Below are 9,984 nucleotides of genomic sequence, written 5' to 3'. Positions count from 1 at the left end.
TATGTAGCTTTTACCAATATCCAAAAGAGAAAAAGGAAAGAAAAAAAATCATAAATAAGTTATAAAAGAAAAAAGGTTCATGAAAAAAATCAACATTACATAAATTATGATTTAAGTATTGAAGAGTTTGAGCGTATTTAATTAGTTTCACTAACCTGAATTTTAACTTCATCTGCCAACTTCCCAAGATGTTCTTTTAAGAGTATTGCTGCCACTGTTTGGCCAGAGACATATCAACCTGGACATAGAATTGTAGTCCTGATGAAAATGTTGATACGATATATTCAAACTCTGATAGAAAAAGTTAGTGGAGCAATTGCAGACTGTGGAGCAATTGCAGACTGAGAAGAATTGATAACATCGTGAGTCAAATCTTGTAAAGAGAAAGTCTTACGGTTTCAGATTTTGAGATCATGAAGTAGTGGGAGAGATATTATTGATTTTTATTTTATCTTGATTTATATGTAAAAATAATAGAAATCAGTTATTATTTTAATAAATAACGGTTTGTTACAAAGCGTTTTCTTTTTGTGAATTTTTATTTTTAATTAAAAATTTTAAATATATACCAAATGTCAGAATTTTTATTGGCCATGTGATTTGTGCTTTATTATATAAAAGATGGAAAAATAAGAAAATTGTTAGTTTATATTTAGACTCCAGAAAAATAGGAGATGCAAAGAAAAATTCATAAAAATTGCTTTACTAATAATCGTAAAAGGTTGGTTATTTGTCTTATTTTCAAACTTTCATATTTGTTTTGATAACGTGTTTTACTTTTCTATATTTTTCAAATTTTTTTTTAAAAAAATAGATTTTCTACATGTCAACTTTAAATTGGTGATGCGACTTGCGCTTTAATATATAAGAGATTTCGTTGCTTACAGAAATTGTTTTATGTTGTTTGGGGCCATAAGTTTGATATACTTGTTTACGTGAAGCCCATTAGAAGGTTTTTCCCAATCTCAAATAATTCATTTCTTGCGACAAGATGAAAATTCTGCGTCTCCCCTCCCTCCAGAGCCGGTCTTGGAAGGAAGCCAATGAAGCTTCTGCTTCCGGCTGCACAATATTATGATTTTAAACGGCCACATTTGGACAGAAAGTCCTTAGTATCTTAGTGGTTTGGCTTGGTGTTGTTAGTATTCAAGGTCGTGGGTTCGAGTGACTTCGGCCACATTTTTTATTTTGGCTTCTAGCCACCTAATTACTAAGACCGGCTCTGCCTCCCTCCCTTTCATATACGTAATTCGGTTTCATGGCACTAATCTCCTTACTCCCCTTCCATCTTCCCCTCTTTTATGATACCCTTAATCACTCGACTATTTCATAACCTCTGCCATAGCCGTTTCTATATAAAGTTGATCCTGGATCCCGAAATTGAACATCGCAACTCTCATCCTTGCTTTCGTCATCCGCGTAGCTTATACCCCACATGTGCAAAATATATTGCTCTGCTGTTGTTGCTGCTCAATCAGCTGGTACATACGCCACTTTCGACGATCTCCGCCTTGGTCGGTCGACTCAGGTCATGTCATCAGGGCCGGGTCTGAGCCCATTCTTGTGAAACATTTGAATTGGACCCCAATATTTTAAGGGCCCCAAATTAAAAAAAATCTATATATTTGCCTTTTTTAATTAAGTTTTTTGATATAATACACAACAAAATATAACTTTTTGAATATATATATATATAATAGTTGAAATATTAAATAAGGTATAAATAAATATAATGTGAAATTATATAAAATATGTATAATAATTTTTTTAAATGTATTTATTTGATTGAAAAAAAAACTTGAATGGATCCCAATTTTTACAGGCCCTGCTCTGCATGTCATTGTCGGCCGCCTCCTACCCTTCTGCTCTGGGATTCCTTCAACATCAAGAAGAATTTAGAGTTTATAGGTATCACCCTACTCTAGGTATGTTCATCCACTCTCTCACATCCATGATTTACCTCGCAATTTCCTGATCGAGAGTGAAAAAAATTAATTAACCAAAAAAACCTTATGTCTGTTTGTGTTTGTGATCTTCTAACGAATTCTGATTGAACCTCATGTATGGCTATGCAGAATTCTGTCATTCATGGATTTATCCCTGCGGCTCGTGCCAATGGCAATCAGTAATGCGCTTCTCTATGAACCGGTGCGATCGTCAAAATTGCTCGGTTTGAAGTCGGGCGTCGCACAAAAATATACAAGATTACCGATCAGTCCAACTCAAACGACCAGGTAAGTATAGCTCTTTCATATTCTTTTTTAAAAATTCTCCATGTGTTACAAAATTAATACTTCTAATGGAAGTTGGACAAATATGTCACCTCCCTCCGCTGCAATAGATGTGTTCACCCAATGTAACTGATGACAGTTAAACCCATGTCCAAAAGAACACTACAAATTGTAAATGATCATAAAAACGCAAGATTCCATGTAGAGATGGCCGTTGAAGATGGCAAAGACAGTGCAGTGTTTGTGGTCTTCGATACCGAGATGTATAAACTCACCAAGATTGAAGCAGCCACACTAGCTCTAGAGGAGGTTTGGTCTGCAGCTAAAGAGTTGGCTCTAAAGCTGGGTCTGGCAAAGGCACATCTTCTAGATGATGGGTAACTTTGTCTAACATATAGGTAAACAACTTTTTCTAATGTTTTTGTATCTTGCGCGTTCTCGGTATATTCCTATATGCATCTCTCTATGGCCTTGAGATCGAAACATTAAAGGTGAGACCATCCGGTGTCCCTATAGTTTCCTTGATAGCAATTGGAGGTTTACTCTTTGTTATCGGAAAAATATATGGTGCTTATCTGGTCAGGCTCCCTTCTTGCTAATCCCATGCTTACAAAAAAAGTTTTCAAAGCTTGCCGCTGTTTGACTTTAATGTCTCAGTATTTTTGTTTCATTTCAGGATTTTTACTGTGTTAACAGTCCAGTTATGTATGAGGATCGTCAATTCTCTCCTTTTTGGATAAAGCTCCTAAAGGTTTGTTCAGAATTTTTTAGTTATCCTAATCTCAAAATTTATATTGGTATTGTGTATTAGATTGAAGTTGACGCAGCTTTACATCTTTCAGTCTTACAGATCCCTGATCATCAAGTCTATGAGAACGAACAAATGATTAACCCACGTGCCAAACTTCGTTTCATGGTGAAAGCAGCATTAACCCTCCACAGCTGGATCTCCAATCTATGGAACCACCTGCTTCTGCACGCAATCCGGTGATGAGCCTCCAAACATAATGGAAGTTGATCCACCAATACCATTAAACTTTGGAGCCGAAGAGAAGAGCTGCAAACGCCCAAGTGTGTTATCCTAGCAAGTTCGGGAAACCGTTGTTCCCATGCGCATTAGAGGTTTAAAGGAGAGTATCACACTTTTTACGAGGAAAAAAATATTAAAAAAAGCAAAAGTGATGAACTCGGTTCGTCTCGCATCTCCTGCGTGATACCCTCTCTCCTAAAGTTCATCACTGTAGCGCGGGCCCACGACACGTGGCAGTCCGCGATTGGTTAATTTTTTTTTTAAAAAAAAAAAAATCAAAAAAAAGGAAAAAACTTAATAATAAAAAATTAAGAAGATGAACTCCAAAGGGGGTTCACTGATGCTCTTGCTCTATTTTACAAGCTTGGGATACAGGCATACAGCTACATCTACTACTCTTTTCCTATATTTTAAGTTTTTTTTTTTTTACTTTGGTTACCTTCGATCAAACTTCCAGTGGGAGCAAAGTAATATGACAAAAATAATAAAGGGAACCTTGACGGGTATTTGTAATTTGTCACATCCACATCGCAAAAAGGAGTATAAGCCACAACGTTTGCTGGTCTAAGACTTCTTTCTTTTAAACAACCTTGTCGTATTTAATTACACCAAGCTCCAAATAAATTGGAAATCTGATTAATAAGATAACAACTTTTGAACGGAGAAAAAAAATGATGATTTTGTAAAAGAAGAACAAATCTCATGAGTAACTGACAAGATAACAAGAGCGAGACAAATTAATTTTATAACTGAGGAATAAACAGTTTTAAAACCAAATCTCCTCTTCCTAAATCTATATATATATATATATACTATACTAAAAGGCAAATATAAGCCATGGAGAGAGTGTCCACGTAGGATAGAAAAATCAACCAATCAGAGAGCCCGAAATTGCCACGTCATCTCATTTATTTTTTCGTAAAAAATGAAAAACAATGCGAAGGAAAAGATCGAACCCGGGTTATTATGACATTAATATAGGACAGTTACCACTAAGCCACTGAAACTTTATTGAACACATATACAAGAATCACTAAGTATGTAATCACAAACTCTTATGTACAATTACAATAATATGAATTCAACTTTCAAGACTCCGATACTTTGTTTTGTAAAAAAAAAAAAATAAGTGACTAAGCTAATATATTCTTTGAAAGTGTGAGAACATTAAAAAATATGAAAAAGCATAGATTTTTGTTTTCGTGACAAAATTAAGAATTTTGTAAAAGTAAGTTTAACATATATATATATATATATATATATCTATACTATATTAAAAGGGTTATATGAGCATCAGAGAGGATGTCCACGTCAGCTCTAAAAATCGACCAATAGGAGCGCTGCTTTACGCCACATCACAGACGGAACTGGACTTTTATTTTTAATCCGTAAAACACATATCATGATGGGCTTTATTCGTTTGTTGTATGTTTAGGCTGTGCGTTTGTTCATGTATCAGGGCCGGAAAGATAGTGTTCACCTCTAAACCTAATTCCGCTCAAACAGAAGATCACGGGTCGTCTCTTTCTCTTGCTGCGACTGTAGACGTCTGAGCTTCCTTTCTCCATCTGAAACGGCCCGATTTGTGATTCAGTGATTAATCATATTAATTACATCACCCACTATAAGGTCTTCAATGCGTTGTTCATCTCCAAGTCGGTGTGAAATCTGTATAAATATGTGAGTATTTCTCATTTCTGACTCATTCTCTCTTCTTATCTCTTGCAACATACCGATTCGAGTTGTTATGGCTAATTTGAGAGTTTTCTTCTCCGATCCGAAGTCCGACAGGTGCTCATCCGTCGTCGAGGCTAGGCTGCTGCGGTTCTAGGAGAGGAGAGAGATGAAAAGGCCGGTGATTGATTCCCTTATGGTCGTAAAAGATGCGCTAGGGTCATTCTAAAATCTGGTAAGATTCACTGTCTTTCTTATGATTATGAGCTAGAGTAGTTTAAAAGATCGGGTATTAAGGTTCGAAATAAGTGTTTGAATGTAGAGCTCATATCTTGAGTATTGATTTGTGATCATGTGATCTCTATTCTACAGTGACCACATAAACATGATTCGTTTCTTTGTCGTACCAACTCATGTGCTTTGTTCCTTACATTGATGGGCTTAGTCATTGACTTTAATTATCTCACCTTGAATCTTTTCCTCTGCTATGCCTGATGGTTTTTTTGGGTTGTTTCACCTTGAGTCTTTTCCTCTTGCATTGATTTCCATGATGAAGAGTGGGGAGTTCTTGTCCATGACAACAAGTACGTGATGATATCTCTTTTACTGTTTATTTTTGCTCAGTCTGGGAGATGCTATTTGTGTATTATAAATGCTCTTATTTGTCAAACTGCTGGCATGAAAATTTCCAAGTTATTAAGCCTCTCTGGTGTTCTTTCCGAACTATCCTGGAAATATATTCTTTTCAAAAGACAATCATTCAGGTAATTATGACCAATGCGTTTTTTGTAACATGATCTTCTTATGAGCCAAGTTTTAAAGTGCATTATCTTTGTTTTAAAAGGGAAATTTTCATGGAATTTGATTTCGTTCCTACATCTTCACAAAAAAAAAGAACATCCCCTGAGTTGCAACCACTCCATTACTATCCATGATCCAAGGCTTAATGGTTTGCTTTTCTTTTTTTTTTTCCATTACAGTAATTATCTGGTTACTATACGAACTTTGTCACTACATTCTAAAAGCTTTGGTAAACAGCATAGTTTTTAAATATATATAAGTGATTATGCCTTAAGTAACTGTGCAACCTTTCTTAAGATCTTAGTGGATTGACTGTACATGTATTGCTTTTTTTGTTCGTGTAGGAAAAATAACACTCCGCCAGACTTGAAAACGGTTTCAGTCAACCAGGTTAAAGTACTTGACTGCTTGTGATAGACTTATCAAGTTAAGAATTAATCAGTTGGTACAGCCATTTGAACGTATTTAACACAAGTATTGTGTGCATGTAATCTTTGTGCAATCAATTTGCTTCGTTGGCTGTTAGTAGAACTCAGACATGCTTCACTCACAGCTACTTGGGATGTTTATTGATCAGAATTCTCTCTTTACAGGTTAAACACAGGTATAGAGTTGCACATTCCCATCTTTGGCTTCCCACATGAGAAGAAATTTGGGAACATCGTCTGGAAATCATAGAATTCTTTCTTTACCTTCACCTAAAACAAACAGAGATGATATGAGTGTTCAGAAAAATATCCAGATTAATACAGAGTTAGCCAGAAGATTATGAACGCACATGAGGCAGAAGCAGCTGCAAAACAGGCAGTTTCACAGGTAGAAGCTGCCATGACAGCGGCTGAAGAAGCTGCAAAGGAAGCAGATGCAGCAGAAGCTGCTTAAGCTTATGCCTAAGAAGCTTCAAAGACATTGAAAGGAAAAAAACATCTGCAAAGTGGTAAACACACTTTTCTTATATCACACAACACATGATAAAGAGAATACTTTACCATGGTCGTATTGAAAATTTGATTAAACAGATGGTTTGTAAGTGAGGTGACATAGAAGAAGAAGCTAAATGTGTTGCAGGTGACGAGAGAGTGATGCACAAAAGTAGTGTGTATGTGTTGATGAATTTCGACTTAGAACATTTTTTGTTGTAAAGAAGAAGCGAAATGTGTTGCAGGTGACGAGAGAGTGATGCACAAAAGTAGTGTGTATGTGTTGATGACTTTCGACTTAGAACTTTTTTTTGTTGTAAAGCAGTAATTTTAGATGCTAAAGCCATTTTATTATTGCTCACATTTACTTTACGGCCAAAATAAGTTATAAAAACTGAAAACATCGAGAAATAAGTTACTATCTACCAATTTATCATAATCTAAATTTTCTTATATGGTTGAGAGTCTTGGAGTATTGAACATGTTATTCCAAGGAGGAATATACCAGCAGATGCTATCGCACAAAGTGTCACGTGCGTTTCAGTCACAATATCATTCAAAATTGTCATTAATATATTGGAAACTAGAACTGAGCCTACCATTTTTATTGTTTACTAGATTGTCCAGTTCAAAATTTGAAAACTATATTAATAAATTAGGAGAAAAGCATTTTACATTAAATAGGATAAGAATATTAGGCCGTAAGAATATATGTATTTGTTAGATTGTAGAATATTCTTAATGGAAATAAAAATATGAAAATAATGTTTTTGGATCATAATGTTGGACTGAATATATTCAAAATAACTTAACAGATGCATTAATACTTAATACTGTAATCAAAAAATAAAAATTCGAAGTTTAAGTTAGAAAGTATATAAAATGGTATATTTAATAAAAATGTACTACCATGATTGGTACTTAGAAAAGGTAGCAATTGCAAAACAAAATAATATTTTTCTTTTTCTGCACAAAATAATATTTAATAATAAAAATTAATTAAATTGTGCATATATATTAAGAATATTTTGATTCTCTTTTTACACTTAGCTTTAATCTTTTTTTTTTGAAACCAAACTTAGCTTTAATCAAGAATTATATTTAACTATAATTAGATTTTAATATATTGTTTTATGTTTATAGTTTAACATATAATATGGTTATAAACTTACACAGACAAGTAAACTAATATATTAATTTCAAATATTTAGTTTTATTATCTATTAAATCGCTCTTTTCAATTCACAAAAAAAATAGTGACAGACAAGTAAATATACAATCTATATATTTACATCATATTTCATTTGGGTGAGAGGTATGTATTCCTATAGAAGGATACCGCTAAAAAAAATTGAAACATGTTAAAATATTTAATTTTGTTGAAACAAGTAATTCTAAACAATAAAAAATATTGCAATAAAATAATAATATAGATTGAAAAATATATCTAAAGCATTAATAAAATTTATAAGAACAATAATTCAGTGTTAATATCAATCAATAACATATAGTTTTTAAGTCATATAATATCTTTTTCAATATTATTAGCATTTTCACTCTAATAATTTAAAATTCATTTTCTAATTTATATTTTGTAAAAGTCAATAAAGATAAATTGTATATATTCAAATAGTATTATGACATATTAATAAAAACAAGAAAAACAAGAACATCAAAATCATTTGGTACAACAAATTTAACAATACAAACTTACTTTCCAATATATTTAACATATTATACAATACATGAAAACAAAGTATTAAAATTATTTATACGTTTATAGTTAATATGATTCTATATGGATTAAAACTATTATATATACATTTTTACGTTTAGTGGTTGAAGAAGTGTTTATAATGCTTATGTTTTAGATATATAATCTAATTTTCAAACATAGAGAGCATAGCCAATTATGTTCTTGAAAAACATCGTCAATCTCATGTTCTTGAATAAAGAATTCAATCAAAGAGAACATAGCCAATCTTCACCTACTTCTTGAATTATGTGAAAGTTTTAGATCAGTAACCAAACTTAATTGTTCGAACCTGTCACTTCCGTAAAACAAAACATATTATTTTTCAAATAAAAACATTTTATTTTTTTGTTCTATAACCTCTGATAGCTTCCATCAAGATTATTTGAGTATTTCAAATAGGAAAAAGACTGCATGAAGTTTTTAGCAAATGGAGCTGGTGTATATATCAATTGTAATAAACATCATCGTATACAAATGGTGATGGGGTAGAACGATGGTGAGAACTTACCGTAAGATAATATAAGCAAAAATATATTTTTTACATTTATACATTATAAAAAATTATATGATCATATAAGTTTAGTTAAAATATATGAAAAAATCCGGGCGTAGCCCGGAAAAAATCTCTAGTTATACTAAAAGGCAAATATAAGCCATGGAGAGGGTGTCCACGTAGGATAGAAAAATCAACCAATCAGAGAGCCCGAAATTGCCACGTCATCTCATTTATTTTTTCGTAAAAAAAGAAAAACAATGCGAAGGAAAGGATTGAACCCGGGTTATTATGACATTAATATAGGACAGTTACCACTAAGCCACTGAAACTTTCTTGAACACATATACAAGAATCACTAATAAGTATGTAATCACAAACTCTTATGTACAATTACAATAATATGAATTCAACTTTCAAGACTCCGATACTTTGTTTTGTAAAAAAAAAAAAATAAGTGACTAAGCTAATATATTCTTTGAAAGTGTGAGAATATTGAAAAATATGAAAAAGCATAGATTTTTGTTTTTGTGACAAAGTTAAGAATTTTGTAAAAGTAAGTTTAACATATAAATTTTCGTGACAAATATGAAAAAGCATAGATTTTTGTACAATTTTGACAAAACAACTCAAAACATAGTTCTCTAATGTCTTAATAAAATATTATTTAAGGGTGCAATAATTAAATATATCAATTCAATAAATTTTATAATTTATAGACAAAACAATAACACAACAAATTTTGAAACGTTTGTTTAACCTATAGATTTCTTTTCATGAGAATCCAACTGAACAAGATAAAAAAACAATTAGATTTACAAATATTTAATTACCATTTTATTCAATTTTGATTAATTTCAAATTGTAATAATGTATTTTTTTGAAGTTACAAAAAATAATGTTTTTTCTTTATTACACTAGCATTATATATAGATTCTATATACACAAATAAATATAATATAACAACATAAGATTGCTTTCCCCGATTCAAATTAAAACTTTTTAAGTTATCCACCAACGCAAATTAATTAAATCAATCAAATTGTTAGAATACAACAAATTAATATATAATTTTATTT

The 9,984-nt window shown here is 32.1% G+C and overlaps 2 long non-coding RNA genes across 9 annotated transcripts; both read left to right on the top strand.

Moving 5' to 3' along the window:
* The first annotated feature begins 1,402 nt into the window (after positions 1-1,402).
* LOC106395078 lies at positions 1,403-3,583 on the top strand. Its single transcript, XR_001279111.3, has 4 exons — positions 1,403-1,925; positions 2,076-2,629; positions 2,908-2,982; positions 3,074-3,583. It is a non-coding gene; the product is annotated as an uncharacterized LOC106395078 (long non-coding RNA).
* A 1,091-nt stretch (positions 3,584-4,674) lies between these two features.
* Positions 4,675-7,010, top strand: LOC106391101. 8 transcript variants are annotated; one of them, XR_007317479.1, is made up of 8 exons: positions 4,681-4,941; positions 5,045-5,170; positions 5,492-5,519; positions 5,629-5,699; positions 5,780-5,884; positions 6,081-6,126; positions 6,330-6,673; positions 6,756-7,010. It is a non-coding gene; the product is annotated as an uncharacterized LOC106391101 (long non-coding RNA). The 8 variants fall into 8 exon arrangements; XR_007317483.1 differs by having other exon boundaries at positions 4,677-4,941; positions 5,459-5,519; positions 6,081-6,673; XR_007317482.1 differs by having other exon boundaries at positions 4,677-4,941; positions 5,045-5,519; positions 6,081-6,181.
* The last annotated feature ends 2,974 nt before the right edge of the window (positions 7,011-9,984 follow it).

The sequence above is a fragment of the Brassica napus genome, chromosome A10, assembly GCF_020379485.1.
Source record: "Brassica napus cultivar Da-Ae chromosome A10, Da-Ae, whole genome shotgun sequence".
Taxonomy (NCBI): domain Eukaryota; kingdom Viridiplantae; phylum Streptophyta; class Magnoliopsida; order Brassicales; family Brassicaceae; genus Brassica; species Brassica napus.
The sequence above is the reverse complement of the archived record's forward strand: the minus strand, read 5'-3'. Positions and strand labels throughout refer to the sequence as shown.